Source organism: Vanacampus margaritifer, chromosome 20 (assembly GCF_051991255.1).
Source record: "Vanacampus margaritifer isolate UIUO_Vmar chromosome 20, RoL_Vmar_1.0, whole genome shotgun sequence".
In the NCBI taxonomy this organism is placed as follows: domain Eukaryota; kingdom Metazoa; phylum Chordata; class Actinopteri; order Syngnathiformes; family Syngnathidae; genus Vanacampus; species Vanacampus margaritifer.
Window position 1 is genome coordinate 13,248,817 of NC_135451.1, and position 17,567 is coordinate 13,266,383.

General features: G+C 41.2%; 1 protein-coding gene across 7 annotated transcripts in view; it reads left to right on the forward strand.

Annotated features, from left to right (window-relative positions):
• kiaa1217 (KIAA1217 ortholog) overlaps positions 1 to 17,567 on the forward strand; it is a 77,379-nt gene that overhangs the window by 8,248 nt on the left and 51,564 nt on the right. The window contains exon 1 of one of the 7 annotated variants that reach the window (XM_077554893.1): positions 8,292 to 8,371. The exons of the other annotated variants lie outside the window; for them this stretch is intronic. The gene's annotated coding sequence lies outside the window, so the exon portion shown is untranslated. Of the gene's footprint in view, positions 1 to 8,291; positions 8,372 to 17,567 lie in introns of those variants that run through there. 7 annotated transcript variants of the gene reach the window in all.

A 17,567-nucleotide genomic window follows, 5' to 3' on the forward strand; every position in this document is an offset into this window, starting at 1 on the left:
CATCCTAATGTTTTTTGTTTTTTTTTTACGTATTTTTTACAGCCTTTTTCAAGTTTGCTAGGCACAAATTTACTAGGCACAAATTTACTTGCATATTATTGGACATGTGCTTTTCTGTGATCTCCTAAATTGCCACAAATGGCACCAAAGTCCTGGCCAATCGAAAAGTAGCCATAGGCTGATTACCATTTTGGCAGAGACAAGGGAGGGAGCAAGACCAAAGACACTGCTTACTCTGATGCCTTAATACTCTGTCCTTAAAAAAAAATATGGTGCCAGGGGGTACTAGTTAGCCCCAAGAACAACATGAGGAGGCCACATTGGGGCAAGAGTTGGGTTTCCATCAACTCATTTTTATTCAAATTTTCAAGAAATGCAAAAATAAAACGCAATGGAAATGTTAGAAATTTGAAAACGGGCCCAAAATTCGCAAACAAGTTTTTATGCTTGGGGGGGGATTTTGAAGCATATCAGAAAAAAGGAAAATGCGAATTTTAGCTATGGAAAGACCGGATACACGTCACGCCTTTTGACCGGCTATTATGTTTGTAGTCCCAAAGCAATGTTAGATGATAAAGTAAGGTGCACTTGGGGGGGAGGGGGGGACAAAACAGAAATATTTTTGGAAATAATTAAAGAAGCAAATATGAATGCTATTTTAGACGGAAAACGAAACACTACGGTTTATCAAGAATTACAAAAAAGAAAACTTATACGACGTCATCGCATGGCGCAGTCACTTCCTGGTTTTCTTCTTTTAGATTACTGGTAGATCACGTAGTATACCGCCACCTACAGCGGCGGAGTCCCCTCGCATGTCCGTTTTGCGGATTTTCAGGAACTTCGTTTAAAAAAAAAAATTGAAACAATTGCATGGAAACCTGACTGCTGACTTACTCCTACTTGCTACTTGAATTGGTATTGTGACAGTCATGCCTTTTAAGACCATCTAGCAAGACAATACAATAGTATTTTGTGTAAAAAATAAAAAAAATAAATGGTGGTTGCAACTTGCATGGGTGTCGCTCCTTACGTTTTGGATCAGACCACAAGACTTCAGACGGAAGAGCGAGTTCAAGCTTGTGTTAGTTCGACTCATGTGTCTTCCCCTTGTAGCCTGCTCCGAAACACATGCAGACTTCACTTTCATATCAGTTCTGACCTCTCTGTGGGCTTGAGCGTCTCTTAAGTCTGTTTGTAAAGTTTTAGCGCCCCCCGCTGGTCGGGTTTTGACCTCTTCTTGATGCCGTGAATGAACCGTGCCTGATATGATAAAATATGAAGGAAAAGATCAAATGGGAGAATGTTTGTACTTTGTTCCACTTGAATCAATCATTATCTCTGACTTGTGGCTTTTGATCCTGCGGGATTCTTGCAATTAATAAAGTGGCAGGAATTAAAGTTAATAATCACTTCTGTGAGAGTGGCTGACTTCTATTATTACTATTTCCCCCCCGCAGGAAATAACATTGACCCAAATTAATCAAAACGTTGGTACTCATAAAGTCTTTATTAGCTGTTCAGGCAGAGTTTTAAGCAACAATTTAACATTCTTTTTTTTTTTTTTTTTTTCTGGGGAGAGCTCAGTATTGATCATTTGACATGTCATCATCATTGTTCTCCCTTTTTTTATTTATTTTGTTTATTTATTTATTTTTTTAATTGAACATTCTTAACCACTGTATGATAAAATTCCAGTAAATATCTCATCCTTTGAAGCCCCGTGAATGGCACATAATAGCAAAAACTGGCGACGCTCATGTTAGCCATTAGCCGTGCTACATAGTATTCTCAATGGCCTCTATATGTAATTGCTATTTAATTAATTTTTTGCGATAAGACTGAGAAGCCAGATTCTTTCTTTCCTGTCTATTTAGGCCCAATTTTTTTTTTTTTTTACACAATAAACTTGCGTGACTTTCGGGGCGTTTTGTTCACACGAACTTCTTTTGACTGAACATAATCTTTAATTAGTTGACCTCGTCTTCCTTTCCCCTTCCGTGCACTGTTTACGCTCTCAGGGAGAGCTTATTCGCGGCGGCGGCGGCGGGCGGGGGGAACCCGAGTGCGTCTCGGCTCTGCATAACGTCAAACCGCATTTGTTTGGTGCCGCGCGACTGCGCCCCGGAAGGCTTCTGACAAGCGAGCGTTACTCCCGTCAGTGGGAAGTCGTGAGGTGCCGCTCGCTGATGGAAGCGACAGCTGGCAGTTCATTTGACGCGCAGCCACCGTTTAGCAATTCCGGGCTGACGTTCTACAGAGAAGCGATTTAAAAAGTGACGTGCTAAAGTCATTTGTATCGTTATGTTCAAAAGTACTGTTTTGAGATTTTACGTTTTGTGAGATTAGTCATATCACGAGAAAAAGGCGCAAACTTCTTACTCTCATTCCACTGGATCTATAAATTTGTCAAATGTGTTCATTTTTGACAGTTGACAAGTTTGAAATGCACCTTAGTGGAACAAAAAAAATGACTTGAAAATGCAGTGTGATCACTGCAATTATTAACCAGTCCAGCAATGATGATTACATGTCAAAACGGTAAAATTACCGAATGAACAATACTGAGCTCTCCAGGAATTAAAAAAAAAATAAAAATTTAAATAATTTTTTTTTTTACCAGTTCGTAGCCTTCCCGTGTCATATGGAGACATAAAAAAAAGTGCTTTTTTTTGCATCCTCATTGCACTGTATACAAGCTTGTTATTTTCACTAGTAGTTAGTAATAAGATACATACTGCATTGTTCTATAAACCCGAGCTGCAGGCTGCGTCTCTATGACAACAATGTCATGTATTTACAGTGCTCGAGATTGCTCGCTCTGAAACGATAATGGCACAAAATGTTCCTTGATAATTGTGGGCCTTCAATGTACAGTCTGAGGCATCAGGACCTGACATTCCTTTCTTTTTCTTTGGTCCTTCCTCGGGTCTCCTGGCAGGCCTCGCGACTCTGGCTGCAAGTGTTCGGTTTAGGTTTGGGATTTTTTAATAGGTTTTAGGGTGAACGAATGAATGCACGCACGCACATACACATACACATACATGCTCACCCACATACCAAAAAAAAAAAAAAAAAAAGAGAGCAATGATGATGACATGTCAAATCGGTAAAATTACCGAATGAACAATACTGAACTCTCCAGAAAAAAAAAAAAAAAAAGGACCTGACATGGGTAAAGTCAAAGTCGTCGAGTATGTACAAGTTTCGGCAAGAATTTATTTATCTGCATTTTTAGTCAAGATTTTTTTGTCTTATTTGCTGTCGGCCAATAGTACTTTACCCCCCACCCCACCCCCCCCCCCCCTAAAAAGATTATGAAACTGGCTTTAGAGGGTAGGGGAGCAGCTCACTCAGGGCTTTGGCTGATTTGAGGCTAAATATACGTAAAAGGCAGCTTGGTCCATGGGCTAGAGGGGCGGGGGGGGGGGGGGGGGGTCGAGTGGGGATGGCAGCCAAGGCCTTTTAGGCCTTTTGATGATGGCTTTTTTTTTTTTTCTCCCCGTTCTCATTCTCCATATCAGTTTGGTAGGAACATGCCCTTGCGAGCCAAAACTAACACGGGCCAGCACGAGTGCGACTTTTCGCTCGTTCTCACGGCTTTGAACTTTATTTGGCTACGGTAATAACACAAACAGCCAAGGAAAAAAGCAAAGCGCTAACATTGTCATGCTTGCTTAAGTTAACTGAAGTCTCGTGAGATTTCGGAGAGGCTTTGCGCTATTCGGGTGTTTTGCGGGGGGCACTAGCATCTTTAGGAATAAGTGTTGCTAACTAAGAAAAGGCAAAGAGGAAGCAAACACAAGCCTGGAGTTAATCTAGGATGACCAAAATTTAAAACCTGAGACACTGCTGATTTAACTTAGATTTAACTTAATCAAATATACAATCTAACAAATGGAATTGCTAGTCAATCTGGTGACCGGTTGTTAGCTAATGCTAAATGTTATCTTGGTTTTACAGTTTACTGCAGTTTGCTGCAGCATTAGGCTAGTAGGACTACATTTCCCATGATTCTTAGACACGAAAGCAGGAAGTAGTTCTAGTTCTGGTATGACGGCACTATGGTACGCCTCCTAGTGATTAGAAGCGGATAAGAATGAGAAGGCAAAAGTGAATTTTAGAAGTAAAACGTAAGGAATTTAAACAGTTCAATTCTTTTTTTTGATTTGTTTATCGTATGGATCGCTATATGACAATTGAGATACACATGACCCAAACAATTGGCTTGTTGACTGAACTAAAAAAAAAAAACACTAAAAAAAACAGGACCCAAAAACTGAGACAAAACTTGTGACCGTCCCGATTTGGTCACTGTAAATTAATCTGGTTGAATTGAACGTATCGCATCTGCAACCAGAGGCGGGACAGACTCATTTTGCTGCGAAAGATTCTATATTAAGTCCAAAACTGGAAATTTCTGAGTCTGTGCTATTTATAAAGAGAAATGATGACTTTTAGAGTCTTTTTTTTTTTTTTTTTTTTTTGGGTGAACCTGCCGCGCCTCTTTTCTTCAATCTGTTGACATTTGCGTGGCTGAAAGGCATCCATCTGTCACTTAAACTCTCGACAGTCCACCGAGGCAGCGCGGCGGACTTGGGTCTCCTCCAGGCTGGCGCAGGTGCCCATCCCCCCCCCCCCCCCGACAGCGTGACTGCCACAGAAAGTACACCGAGATTCCCAAAGTGAACAACAGCGAGACGTGTTAAATCCTCACCTGCTCGCTCTGACGCCGTCAAATATTTTTGGTTCATTTCGTCCCCGTTTTTTTGTGCGGCTTGCCTTTTCAGCAACGGGAGGATTTTATCTGGCGGGGGGGATTAAGCCGAGGAGTTTTTCGGCCTAACGAGAGAAGAGAGTGAAGCTGCTTCACATCCTTTAAGACGACGCAAATATTGCACCTGCCGACTTTTTTTTTTTATTTTCTCCGAAAAATCACTTGAAGGCAGAAGTAGTTAGTACAAAGTACAAGTACTTTGCCACTGTTGCTTTTGATACTGTATGTTGGCATTGAGCTGAACTCACTTCAAAAGAAGCAGCAGTCTGGTAGATCGTTAACGACTCTTCAGATATGTGTACTTTCTAACCCTTACAAGTCAGAATAGAGGTCCCCCCCTCCCCAATTTATTATTTTTTTAATATGTTTTTCCACAAGGCTTTTGATGCAGCCTCTCAACTGCAAAGAACGGTTGAAGAAACAGTAGTTATTACACAAACGACCAGCAGGTGGCAGCAGAACAAAAGAGATCAACCAGGGCCATGTTGAAAAAAAAAGTTCATCTCACAGTTCTACATACATTTGTGACTAATGATGAAACTTAGCTATATATTCCTTTGCTAATTGCTGCAAAACGGAAACAGATAGAAATATAATTTTTTGCAACATCGAAAAGGCCACACAAAAAAAACACAATTGTCTTACCTCCGTGGATGACAGCATGACAAAAAGACATGAATAGAGAGAAACAGTCAAACATGGTTTAGCATCTTGATTGACTGATTCAGATCTTGGGGAGTTTTAAGGCCGGAAGAAAAGGGACTGCAGCGACATGGAGGATGTTGTCAGCTCAGTCCTGATGATCCGGTCAGCATTCGAGTCCGGTGATTCTTAGCACCAATACTATGCGAGTCTTTCTTTCACGCAAGTATCTGCACTTCTACTAAGATGGAGTCTGAGGACTTTTGCCAAGAGTTTACATTGCGTGGTGCACAAGAGAAGAGGGTCCGTGCAGGAGACTACCCCATCCCCTCCTCCCGTTCCCGTACTCCAACATGTGGTGCCCAGACTAAACAACAAGATGAATGTCTCCAGAATCCAACCTGGCAAAAAGAGGTGCTGCAATCTGCCTGGTGGCTCCCACTGACTTGCGTCCGAGGAACAATTAGGGGCTGCTTCTGGAACAAAAAGATGGCACGTGGATAGAAAAGATAAACCAGAGTGGCTTTTGGGGTTTCCAGTCTGGTCTCGCCACTAAGATAATTCCAGTTCATTACAAATAAGGCCTTATTTTCATAGTTTTGCAGATCTTCTGAGTTTAACTGTCTCCCTTTATTTTATTTTATTTTTTCTTAAAACCAGTTTTACCCTTGTAGATAGAAATACAGGAGACCCTCATTCTTTTCCAAAGTTGTTATTTGTTATCATGTCTGGCTCGGACTGATAATGTTTAATGCCGTGTTTCACACTATTTGGCAACCACAGAATTTTCACCTTCCCTTCAGTTCTTGTTCTGAAGATCACCTGCAGGTGATTCTTGTCTTCCTCCACTTCTTTTTTTTTTTTAAATTATTATTATTTTTGGCAAATTTTTTAGTATTATTATTATTATTTTTTTTTTTCTGGAGAGCTCAGTATTGTTCATTCAGTAATTTTACCGATTTGACATGTCATCATCATTGTCTTCCTCCACTTATTTTTTTTTAATTATTATTTTTTGTAATTTTTTTTATTATTATTATTATTTTATTTTATTTTTTTCTGGAGAGCTCAGTATTGTTCATTCGGTAATTTTACCGATTTGACATGTCATCATCATTGTCTTCCTCCACTTCTTTTTTTTATTTTCTTTATTATTATTATTTTTTGTAATATTTTTAATTATTTTTTATTTTTATTTTTTCTGGAGAGCTCAGTATTGTTCATTCGGTAATTTTACCAATTTGACATGTCATCATCATTGTCTTCCTCCACTTATTTTTTTTATTATTATTATTATTATTTTTTGTAATTTTTTTTATTTTTATTTTTTCTGGAGAGCTCAGTAATGTTCATTCGGTAATTTTACCAATTTGACATGTCATCGTCATTGTCTTCCTCCACTTTTTTTTATTTTTATTATTATTATTATTTGTCATTTTTTTTATTATTATTTTTTCTTTTTATTTTTTCTGGAGAGCTCAGTATTGTTCATTCGGTAATTTTACCAATTTGACATGTCATCATCATTGTCTTCCTCCACTTATTTTTTTTATTATTATTATTATTATTTTTTGTAATTTTTTTTATTTTTATTTTTTCTGGAGAGCTCACTAATGTTCATTCGGTAATTTTACCAATTTGACATGTCATCGTCATTGTCTTCCTCCACTTTTTTTTTTTTATTATTATTATTATTTGTCATTTTTTTTATTATTATTTTTTCTTTTTATTTTTTCTGGAGAGCTCAGTAATGTTCATCCGGTAATTTTACCAATTTGACATGTCATCATCATTGTCTTCCTCCACTTCTTTTTTTTCTTTTTTTTTTTTAATTATTATTTTTTGTATTTTTTTTATTATTATTATTATTATATATTTTTTTCTGGAGAGCTCAGTAATGTTCATCCTGTAATTTTACCAATTTGACATGTCATCATCATTGCCTTCCTCCACTTCTCTTTGCTTTGCGGGTTCCAACTAAATGATTGTCTGGTAAGATTAGGTTAGTAGGCTGGTTTGAGAAGTGGGCAACCAAGCCAATTCGATTTAAGAGAAAAAAAAACGTTGTCCTAACTTTCATTCGTCTGTTTACACAGAATACATCCTCAAAAGGTCCGTTTCTACAGAATCCTACAAGATCGTTACATATCTTGGTTCTAAAAAAAACATTTTTAACCCCTAGGTGTTATTGTGACCATTTTTGGGCTTTTTGTTGGTTCTGACCAAGCCATTTCAAAATAAAATACTGCCCACGGGTTAAGGGGAACCACAATCCCAAGCAAAGGTGTCTCTAGCTTTGAGCTGAACTCTTCCACAGGTCAGGAGGTGTTGAAGGTGTTGACAATGCCAAACAAAAGCTCAGTGTGCTCCCGTCAACCTGCCTCCTCCCACACGTCACCTCTCACCTTCTGGCCCTGCACCCCCAAATCACACCTCCACCCCTCCTCCTCCTCTCTTATTTGGACAGGGAAGAGGCGGGCCTGGGCTGCTTCGGCGCGGCGGTCTATTATGGTTTGGTCGAGGCGGAAACTCTGCTGCTTTGGCTTTGGAGAGAAAGTTCCAGACGCTTCCCCCTTCTTAGTAAAAAAAACAAATTCATCCTTGTAAGACATTCAAGCTGGGTGTCGACCGACCACCCTCTTCGGTGTGTGTGTGTGTGATGCCACACACGCGCACACTCGCAGGCATACATGTGACAAGCCTTTGCCAAACAATGGCTGAGCGAGAGGACTCGGGCTAGGAGGAGGGGGGTGTGCGCAGTTTTGTTGGATGACCTGATTGGAGCATAAACAGCAGCCCAGGAAGTGCTGAAGTAAGAAAGAGAGAGAGAGAGTGAGAGAGGGAGGGGAGGGGAGGGGAGGCAGTGGGAGTTGGGAAAAGTGTGCGGATCCGCCGGGAAGGAGCGGAAAAAGTTTTGGGGACTGTAGCGACTGGACACCCTTAACAGCAAAGGTGAGCGGTCGCCTCGCTGCTACAATCAGACAATTTCGAATTTGACAAACATGACTGATTGTCATTTTCAAGGGAATTCCCTTCGGGGTTTGTTGTTTGTCTTTCCTGCTCTGTTGCTTCCATCTGCCTCTGAAAGCTTGTTTTGCATAGCTGTTTTTTTTTTCTTCTTCCTGATCTGAACTGCAGCCAACCATTCAGTAAAGCAAGAAAAACGGAGGGGGAGTACTAATGTGTGTGTGTGTGTGTGGCTGCGCCTAATTAAACTAATGGGGGTGCGAGGATGTCGACTCCAAACAAGAAGCGCGTTCACTAAAACGAAGCGTTTTGTTGCATGCGTCGTATTCCAGCGCCGCATAGTCATCACTCCCGAGAAGCTCGCCTGCCCTCCGTGGATCACGAGGAGGCTGACAGTAAATGGGGGACTGCGGCTCAGGCTCGCATGAGATTCCGACGTGCGTGTCCGAGTTTGCGATCAAACGGACGGCGAGATTTTTTCCCCACGGGGGGGAAAAGATGCTCTTGCCAGGAATTATTTTCCGGCACTCAAAAGAAATGACGCCGCTCTCGTCAAGTTACGGATATTTGGATGTTGGATGGCGTGCAATGAAGTAGTTTGTGCAGCGGCGTCAGAATATGATGGTCCGACTGTGTTGGGTTTGTTTGTAAGTGGTGTCTCCTAACTTTCATACAATTTTGAGTTACATCAGGCCATAGGAAGTAGAGACTACGAATTGAGTTTTGACGCCCACAAATTACCCTTAAAAATGAGGAGCCTACAGATGATTTGATTGTGGGGGGAAAATGCGGCTGGAGTGCACATGTATGAAGACTCTCCTAAACTACACTAACAACCCAGGCTAAACCTAGCTCCCCTCGACTTAAAAGTTTGTCTCTTAATCGCGATCCGTTGCTTCAACCTACTTCCTTCGGATCAATCCCTGTTCAGAAAGGGCTTCGGTGCCATCTTGTCCTCTCTAATCACATAAAAAAAAATAATAAATTACTTTTAATAGGATTACTAAAGTACTGCAAAATTGCACATTGGACACAATCCAAGCCACGAATGCCAACAAATGAGTTTTTGAAGCGATATTGCTGGTGACTGCAGCAGAGTAGATCATGACACCGCAGCATTCAAAGCTAAAGCATAGCAACATGATATGCTAACGTTAGCATGTGTGTTAGCGCAAAAAAAAAAAAAGGCCGGGCGCTGCCGCCTGTGCGGAAGTTTATTCTGCAGACGGGTCCGAGGTGCGAAGCTTAATACCAGAAACTTCTGCTCCAGGTTTGTGCTACGAGTGTCGCCATCTGACAGCTATTTCATACGTCATTACCAGATGCTGGCACTGACGTCATCTAACGGCGACTCTGCGAAAGTTCCAGCAATCTGCGTGTAAAAAGAAGCTTTGGCCTGAGAGCTTTCCAACAACTGTTAATTAAGCTAACCTAATCGAGAAATCTCCAATTTTGCCTAAATAGCTTTTTTTTTCCCCCGCACTGTTCTGTGGATTTGTATCTGGGAGACGCTCATCTTCATGGAAATGTAAAAGCTAAAGTGTTGTAAAAATGTCATGGAACTGACTTATTATAGTCTGACTGGATTTTAAACGGTTTCATCACTCTTTATATGATCTGATTAGAAATTCTGATAGACTTAATAAAGCGCATGCTGACAATCGGGCCATATTAAAGCATATTTGCTCCTTTCAATCAAAGTCAGCAAAGGCCTGATTATTGGCGGTGTGTGGAAGATTATAATGAGTGATTGTCCTCCAAGAAATATCCAACAAAAGCAAATTAGATGCTGCCAGAAAAAAAATAAAAAATTGTATAATTTATCTCATAAGTAAAAAAAAAAATAATAAAATGTTTCATCATATTGTGTGGTCTCGCACATCTTGAAAATCATCCTTTTTTTTTCTTAAATATTTTTTTATTTTTTTTCTGGAAAAAAAATGAAAATCATCTTAATCGGTCACACGATCACCCTACAAATATCATCCCAGGCCCTTTTTTAACAATGAGATGGAACCTCATTCATCATTGTGGTCGTCTCCCTCCAAGTTTCCTGCGCGCTTTGCCAGTGCTGATGTAGCGAGGAAACCGTTATTAAGTGTACGGCGAAGGCTGCCAGTTGAAGTCAGCCAAGCCATTCGTCTTTAAATGCTATCATATGAGACCGCTGTGTTTTCACCAGCAAAGGCAAACAACAGCAGCTAAAGGCGAGCTCAGTTTCCCGTCTCGATGACCCGACTGGACGTGTCCGATGCGCAGGTAAACGCTGACCTTAGCCGCTAGCTAACGCACGTGGAGTTTGATGGCCGCCGCGGGTCATTAAGGAGCGGCGGAAAGACACCTGGGCTTTGTGGCATGCGACCAATAATTGTGGGTGGGGGGGGGGGGGGGTAGAGGTCCGAGCCAGGTGTTTCTCCATCGGGCTGTCATCCCTCGTTATGGCCCCGAGCCAAGTCGCGGTCTCATCGCATCACTGCAGCGTTTCATCAGACCTCATTGCGGGGGGGGGGCTTTCGATTTAAGCTCCTGTTGCTACTTCAGTCAATGATGAGACTTAATGAGGCTGCCGTGAGGGCATTTGTTTGCCGAGTGTGTGTTTTCTAAGGACTCAAAAGTCAAAAGCATATGTTCAATCCGAAGACACGGATATTAGAGGTATTAGATGTATCACTTTAAAAAAAAAAAAAAAAAAAACATATAGTAATGACAGAATGAAAAAGAAACCATTTTTGTCACACTATGTGTTAGCGTTAGCATAAAGCTAGAAGCGTTAGCATAAAGCTAGCAGCGTTAGCATAAAGCTAGAAGCGTTAGCATAAAGCTAGCAGCGTTAGCATAAAGCTAGCAGCGTTAGCATAAAGCTAGCAGACTAAAGTTCAAGATATGTGGCTGCTTTAAATACACAACATTCTCAGTTAGTTTCCCCCCCCCCCCCCCAGTTGTTTTCTGGGATTGTCATTGAACGGCTCGAAGCTGCTTTTTTTTGAACAATTGTTCACTATTTGCAAGTGCTGCTTATCAGGAAGTGAAGTGATGTGAGTTCACTGCTGCTATACAAAATTTTTTGCCTTGAGTCATATGACGGCTCATATCTTAAAAACAAAACAAAACAAAAACATGCTTATCATTTGTGAAAATATAAGTTAGTTAGTTATTATGTAAACATACTCTAAGCCAAGTGTAGCGTCTCAACCATCCGTAAGCGTCGTTTGCTGTCATAAAACAGACAGTAATGCAATACTGGCCCCGCCTCACTGGTAATGACTCATTAGTGTCCATCTTGTCTCTTGGGTACCTTCTTTCTCATGCCCATTTTTTCTTTTTTAATATCTATATCGCCATAATTGGTCTGGACGCTCACTGGAAACACTTCAAAGGCATTCAGGACCCAAACAAAAATAGCCTCAAAATGAAGCTGTTCCATTCCGGAGGATGACTTGGACAGCCAACACAGATTTGATTGTCCAAAGAAGTTTTTTTTTTTTTTCCCCCCTTTCACATAACTTGTGTTATCTACAGAAAAGATAGAGAGAAAGACACCTTTTGTTGACCCGCAGATAACATTTCGTCTTCAGCCATGATAGTGTTTGGGTGCTTACAGAAAAGGATACGGCAACAAAAAAAAGCCACAGAAGCCAGAACCTTATCGCAATTGCTTTCTCGGGACGTTTACGGCCGCGGCACATGCTTCTCGGACGACACCTATTTGTTGAAGTCACTTCTGTGTCCATCTCCTTTGTTGTTTGCCATTGATGGGGGGGGGGAGGGCGGGAGGCACCAAGACAAATGTTCCCGCAGGCGTGAAAAGGACACTGGCCCCGGCACTCTTCTGGCGCTGTTAACCTGCCAAGCTCTTCTTCTTCCAGTGTAAACATCACCCCGCCTCCTCTGACCTCCGTCCACCCCCTTTTTTTAGTAGCGAATAAGTTTCTTTGCAAACAGATTAGGTTGAAGGTCAAGGAATGATGTGGCAAGGCCCCCCCAAAAAAAAAAAATCTTGAAAGATTTATAGTGTAATAGAAGACGTCTTAAAACGGTGTAATCGTCATAAAATCTATGAGCAATTAAACAACCCGCTTGCCCCTTTCTTTGATTTTATGCTTTCCTTGACCCACTTGTTCATGACTCATTAACGCGACGTGATTTCATAATTACTCCTCCGCCTGACAATCTCTCCCGTCGGATCCAGATTTGAATTAGATGTGAAAAATTCCCCCGTTCAAATCCGATGTCCGTGAGATGTTTTTGTTAGCGCGCGAGCTATTCTAGGACGAAACCTGCCTTGTGTCTGTTCAACGACGTGTTTGGAAAAGTCCTTCCTGCTCTGACTGATAACTCGACAGCGCCGAGTAAATACCCGACTTTGATGCAAAATAAGTCCAATCCAGTCCTTAAGTCGCCGTAAGGATTATACGGCATATACAAACATCTTCGCTTGCAATCCATTTTCCACTGATAACACGCGCGGTGAGCCCAAAAAAACGTGTTGTCAAACCTTGTTAAAACCCAAACCGAGCAACGAACCGCAGATGTTCGGTCCGCGCGGCTAAAAACAAACATAGCTTCCTGTGTTCCGAAAACGTCAGTGTTTAACATCATATAAGAAGCGCTGGGGTTCCACTGGACCGTGAACATAAGCGCTGTCGTTTATTTGGAGGGGGGGGGGGGTTCGTAAACGCTCCCGTGAATTCCTAGCTGAAAATAAAAGCCAGACTTAAAAATAAAAAGGACAGAAAATGCATCTTTAGCTTGTGTTGATTGGTTGCGGGATGTTGGTTGACCGGGAATTGTCTTTAGGAATAATTCCAGACATAGACAAATAACGTTGACTTTAAAACCCTGGAGAACCCACGGGGTCAAATTTGGCCCCTATAAATTCTGCTACTCAAATAACAAAGACCTTTTTTTTTTTTTTACAAATTTAACTTCAAAGGTCCAGAGTGCCACTTCTGACCCCTGCACGGGGCCATCTAGTGGATGAATATTGCACTTACATGAGCCAGAGTGGTGGTGACAAGATGGCTGCCAACATGCTGATTTGTTGAGCTGGAAATCAATCCAAACAAAAACATCTTCTCAGCAAACCATCAGATGGTAAAAAATAATTTTTTTGTTAATCTATTTTATATCATGTTGCAGAATGCCTAGGAGTATGTTTATATATATATATATATATATATATATATATATATATATATATATATATATATATATATATATATATATATATATATATATATTGATAAATTAGCAACTCTGAGCTAGTTAAAAAAAAGGGTTAAAATTGAAAAAAACATATATTTTGGTGTTCAGTGAACTTATAGCAGTCATTTAATGTATAATTCATAATTTTCCAAAGAAGAAAAGCGGTCTTGGGTTCTCCAGGGTTAAATGACTTGCAGTGACTGATACGTAAAAACAACAATCCACTCGCCGCCAGCTTGTTTTTCTCAACAGGCGTATTCTGTTTGCTCCAACTTGAGGGACTTTCAACTTCGACGTTTTTCCACAGTAGACAGAAAGTGTTTTGTGGTCTAAAAAGTTGCTTTGCAATCCAGATCTCCAAGTCTAGACTGCGCCCCGGAGTCCGCCGTTGCCATTCCCGCGCCACCTCACGAGTCTACTGTTACCGGCGTTAATAAACGCTAAACGATTCCCCAGTGCGTAAATATTTAAGTATGCTTTTTTTTTTTTTTTTGCAGGCTTGAAATTGTATAATGGGCCAGACAAGGTTCTTGTATAATTTCCCTCACAAGACGTTTTGGGAAACTTTAGCAAAGAGCCTCTTTACAGATATTAATCAGTATTGCGGGGCAGTTGTGGTGTTTTCTAGTCTGTCATTACGTTTTTTTTTTTTTATAAGAAAGTGAAGACTGTGGTTTGGCTTTTCCGTTCCCCCAAAATCCCACTACCTTACACAACATTCAGTGACATTTTTAGAATGGCAGGAAGAAGAGGGACCGGGCCTCGCAAAACCCACCACGGGGGCCTTTGTGTACTTTATCACCTTTTGTTTTCGAGGTTTCCTTCCTGTCAGGTTTTCCTTTTTTGCTTACGGTGTTTCCGTCTTGGCGGCAGTACACCAATTCCAACCGCTACATTTGAAGATCAGACCAGAGCCACTGGGCAACCAGAGACAGGCTTAATCCATTTTGGGGATGGTGGAAAATGGAGAAGGGGGGGGGGGGGGGTGTTGGCTTGTGAACTACATGTGTGTGTTCCAAGCTACCAAGCTAAGCTAATATGCCAAACTATCACGCTTTTTGTGCCAAAGCAAAAGTTTTATGGTACGCATGCGAGATTTTGTGGTGCGAAAAAAGCTAAGCTAACAAGCTCAGCTAACAAAGCTTTTTGTCATAAGAGATGGATTTTTCAGAGAAGCTGAAAGCTTTTTTTAAGGGGGAAAAAAAAACTTTGGTTGCAAGAAAATTTTGGGTTCCTTTCCCCCCCCATTCATCTCAAATTATCTTTCCCTTTTGAAATGAATGGAAAGGTAGTTAATCCGATCCAGTCACCTCTAAAAAAGCCACCATTTTTTACGTTTTTTTTTTTTTTACTGTACTGTACTTTATAAAAAATACATAGCATTATAATTTGGCAATTTCTCCCGAGATACGCACAAAAAAAGATTTTTTGTTGTTGCATTTCCACAATTTACCCTGATGAAGCTTTGCATCCACCAGCATAATCAATCGAATTCCTCCAAAACCAACGGTCAATTCCTCTCCGACTTGTCGAAGGAGCTTTTTTTTTATTATTAGACTCAAACGCATCCCGTTAGGCCCGTCAGCTCTTGACAGCTTGATGGAGGACTTGCTCTGCGGAAACCGGAGAGAGACTTAATTATAGTCAGTATCGCACGTTGGATTTACTGCCGGCGTATCCATAATGCATGGCTTGCTCGCTATCAGCTGGCTACCAATCATGCTAGCTTCATGGCGTCTTTCTTCCACGCTCTTTTTTTTTTGGGTAAACACAATGCTGTTTTGCCAAAACCAAAGTTTGAGTCGCCATTGTTCCCTCCAAATTCCGGCTAATTGATGGTGTAGTAACCGACAGTAAACGTATGGCAAGCTAACTTGAGCTTCGTATCGCCAGCAGCTACGCCAGAGATGATCATTTTGTTCAACTCTTATGTCCGTATAGGGATTCAATACATTTTTATGGCCTACTGCTTTGTTGTGTCTGTTTTCTTTGCTGGTGTTGCTCGTTGCAGCTGGCGAGGCTTAACGAGCAGCGTGTTTTAAAGCAAACCAAACAGTAAAAAAGTTGTAGCTTGTAAATGCCGAACAATGCGTTAAAAGATACTAAAGCGCCGTGTTAAAGCTGAGGGGGGGGGGGGGGGGGGACCATAAAGCCGGCGTAGTGATAATTTCCGGTGACCGCAAACAAACCCGGTCACAGATTTGTACATAAATCCGCCCGCTGTTAGAATAATAGCGTCATTATTAATACAGGACGACTCTGATGGTTTTTGTCTGTCGGGAATTCTTCAATGAGGGAAAAAAAACAATGCGTCGAACGGTGTAGCACAATAAACCAAAGACAAAAGACATTGAGATTCCAATAAACAATCGTTTTAATTGGGAGCAGTGAGACCTTCCTCCGGGCTTAAAACCGTATCTCGTTAAAAAAGCGTTATTTATTGTTAGCGTCGCGTTCCAGTTTCCCGCATTCCATAAAAAGAAAACGACAAAAAAAAACACAACTAAGCCACTCAAAATGTTTTTTCAATGCAGCTTTGCCCGCGATTTGTGCGAGATGGGCCGGATATCCAAGGACCAATCGAATGCATCGTAACTCCGCCCACGTTACACCAATCAGCCAATCAAATCGCTTTGTTCGAATCCATTTTGAATTGCGCATATTAATTGAGATGGAGTTCTTTCTGTGACATATTTGCGGAGTGCGGTTGTGTTTGGCTCATAAGTTTGCATCATGTCCTCCCTTGGAGGTTGTGTGTCCCGGTAAGCTGGATTCGCTGCTGCTTTGATCAGAGAAGAGTCCCGTCGCTAATCCTCTTGAGCTGTGGGATGTTTGCCCGGGACACACACACACACACACACACACTTTCAAATTGTGATTAAAAAACAGATGTGAAGGCCCCGCCAAAAAAACCAAAAAGTCAGAACAAATTAGATCGGAAGTGACGTAACGCTTACATGTCCAACTTTTGATGCTTTTCCCAAATGTCGTAAGCCGTGCAACTCCGCCTTGAAACCTCACATGTAGTTTTTTATGGAATTTGGTTGACACGCAAAAAAACCCATTCACAAAAAGACACAGGAAGTTGTTCTGGTTTGAAGTAATCATTAGGACCATTTTCCAGGATCCTTCAATGAAAATGCAGGAGTTCTACTTAGCATCATAACATTTGGTAGGATCATGAGTTGTCCTGCAAAAAAAAAGTCTCAAAAACCCATGCCTGAAAAAACACATGGAGTTTGCCGTTTTGTTTTGAAGTCTCCATTGTAGAGTCGTTTTGGCCATTTGCCGGCGTCCTTCAAAGAAAATTCAGCTCTCAGAGACCATTTTGCTTAGCAACCTATTGGTGAGCACGTCTATCTCGAGTAGACCCACAAAAAGTCTCAAAAACCTATGCTCAAAAAGAGACATTTTAGAGTCATTTTGACTATTTTTCCGGGGTCCTTCAAAAAAAATTCAGTCCCCGAAGCCAGTTTCACTTGGCACCATGACATTTGTTGGGATGTCTTTCATGAGTAGACCCACAAAAAAGTCTCAAGAACCCATGCCTAAAGATGCACAGGAAGTCTGCCAGTTTGGTCTAAAGAAGGCATTTTAGGGTCTTTTTGTCCATTTCAGGTGCCTTGATATTTTTTTTTCCCGATTGCTACCAATTTTTGAACTACATCTACTAACACTTTTGTGACGTTAAAGTGGGATTGAACGGATCCAATGATGTCGATTTGCGCACCTTTTTAGCGGCACAATTGGCATCATCTCTAATCCATATTTTGATGACAGCGGCAGGACAGAGGCCGGGATTTGGAAAATGTAAATACTCTCACCTAGTCAGTAGCCCTCATCGTTTAAATAGCTCATAGGGCTTAGCTGCAAATCTCTTTGAGCGCTAATAAACAAGCGGATGGTCCTTTTTCATCCCGACTCATTCGAGAGAGAGGGAAGAAAAAAAAGAAGAGGAAGGAGGGGAAAAAAAGGA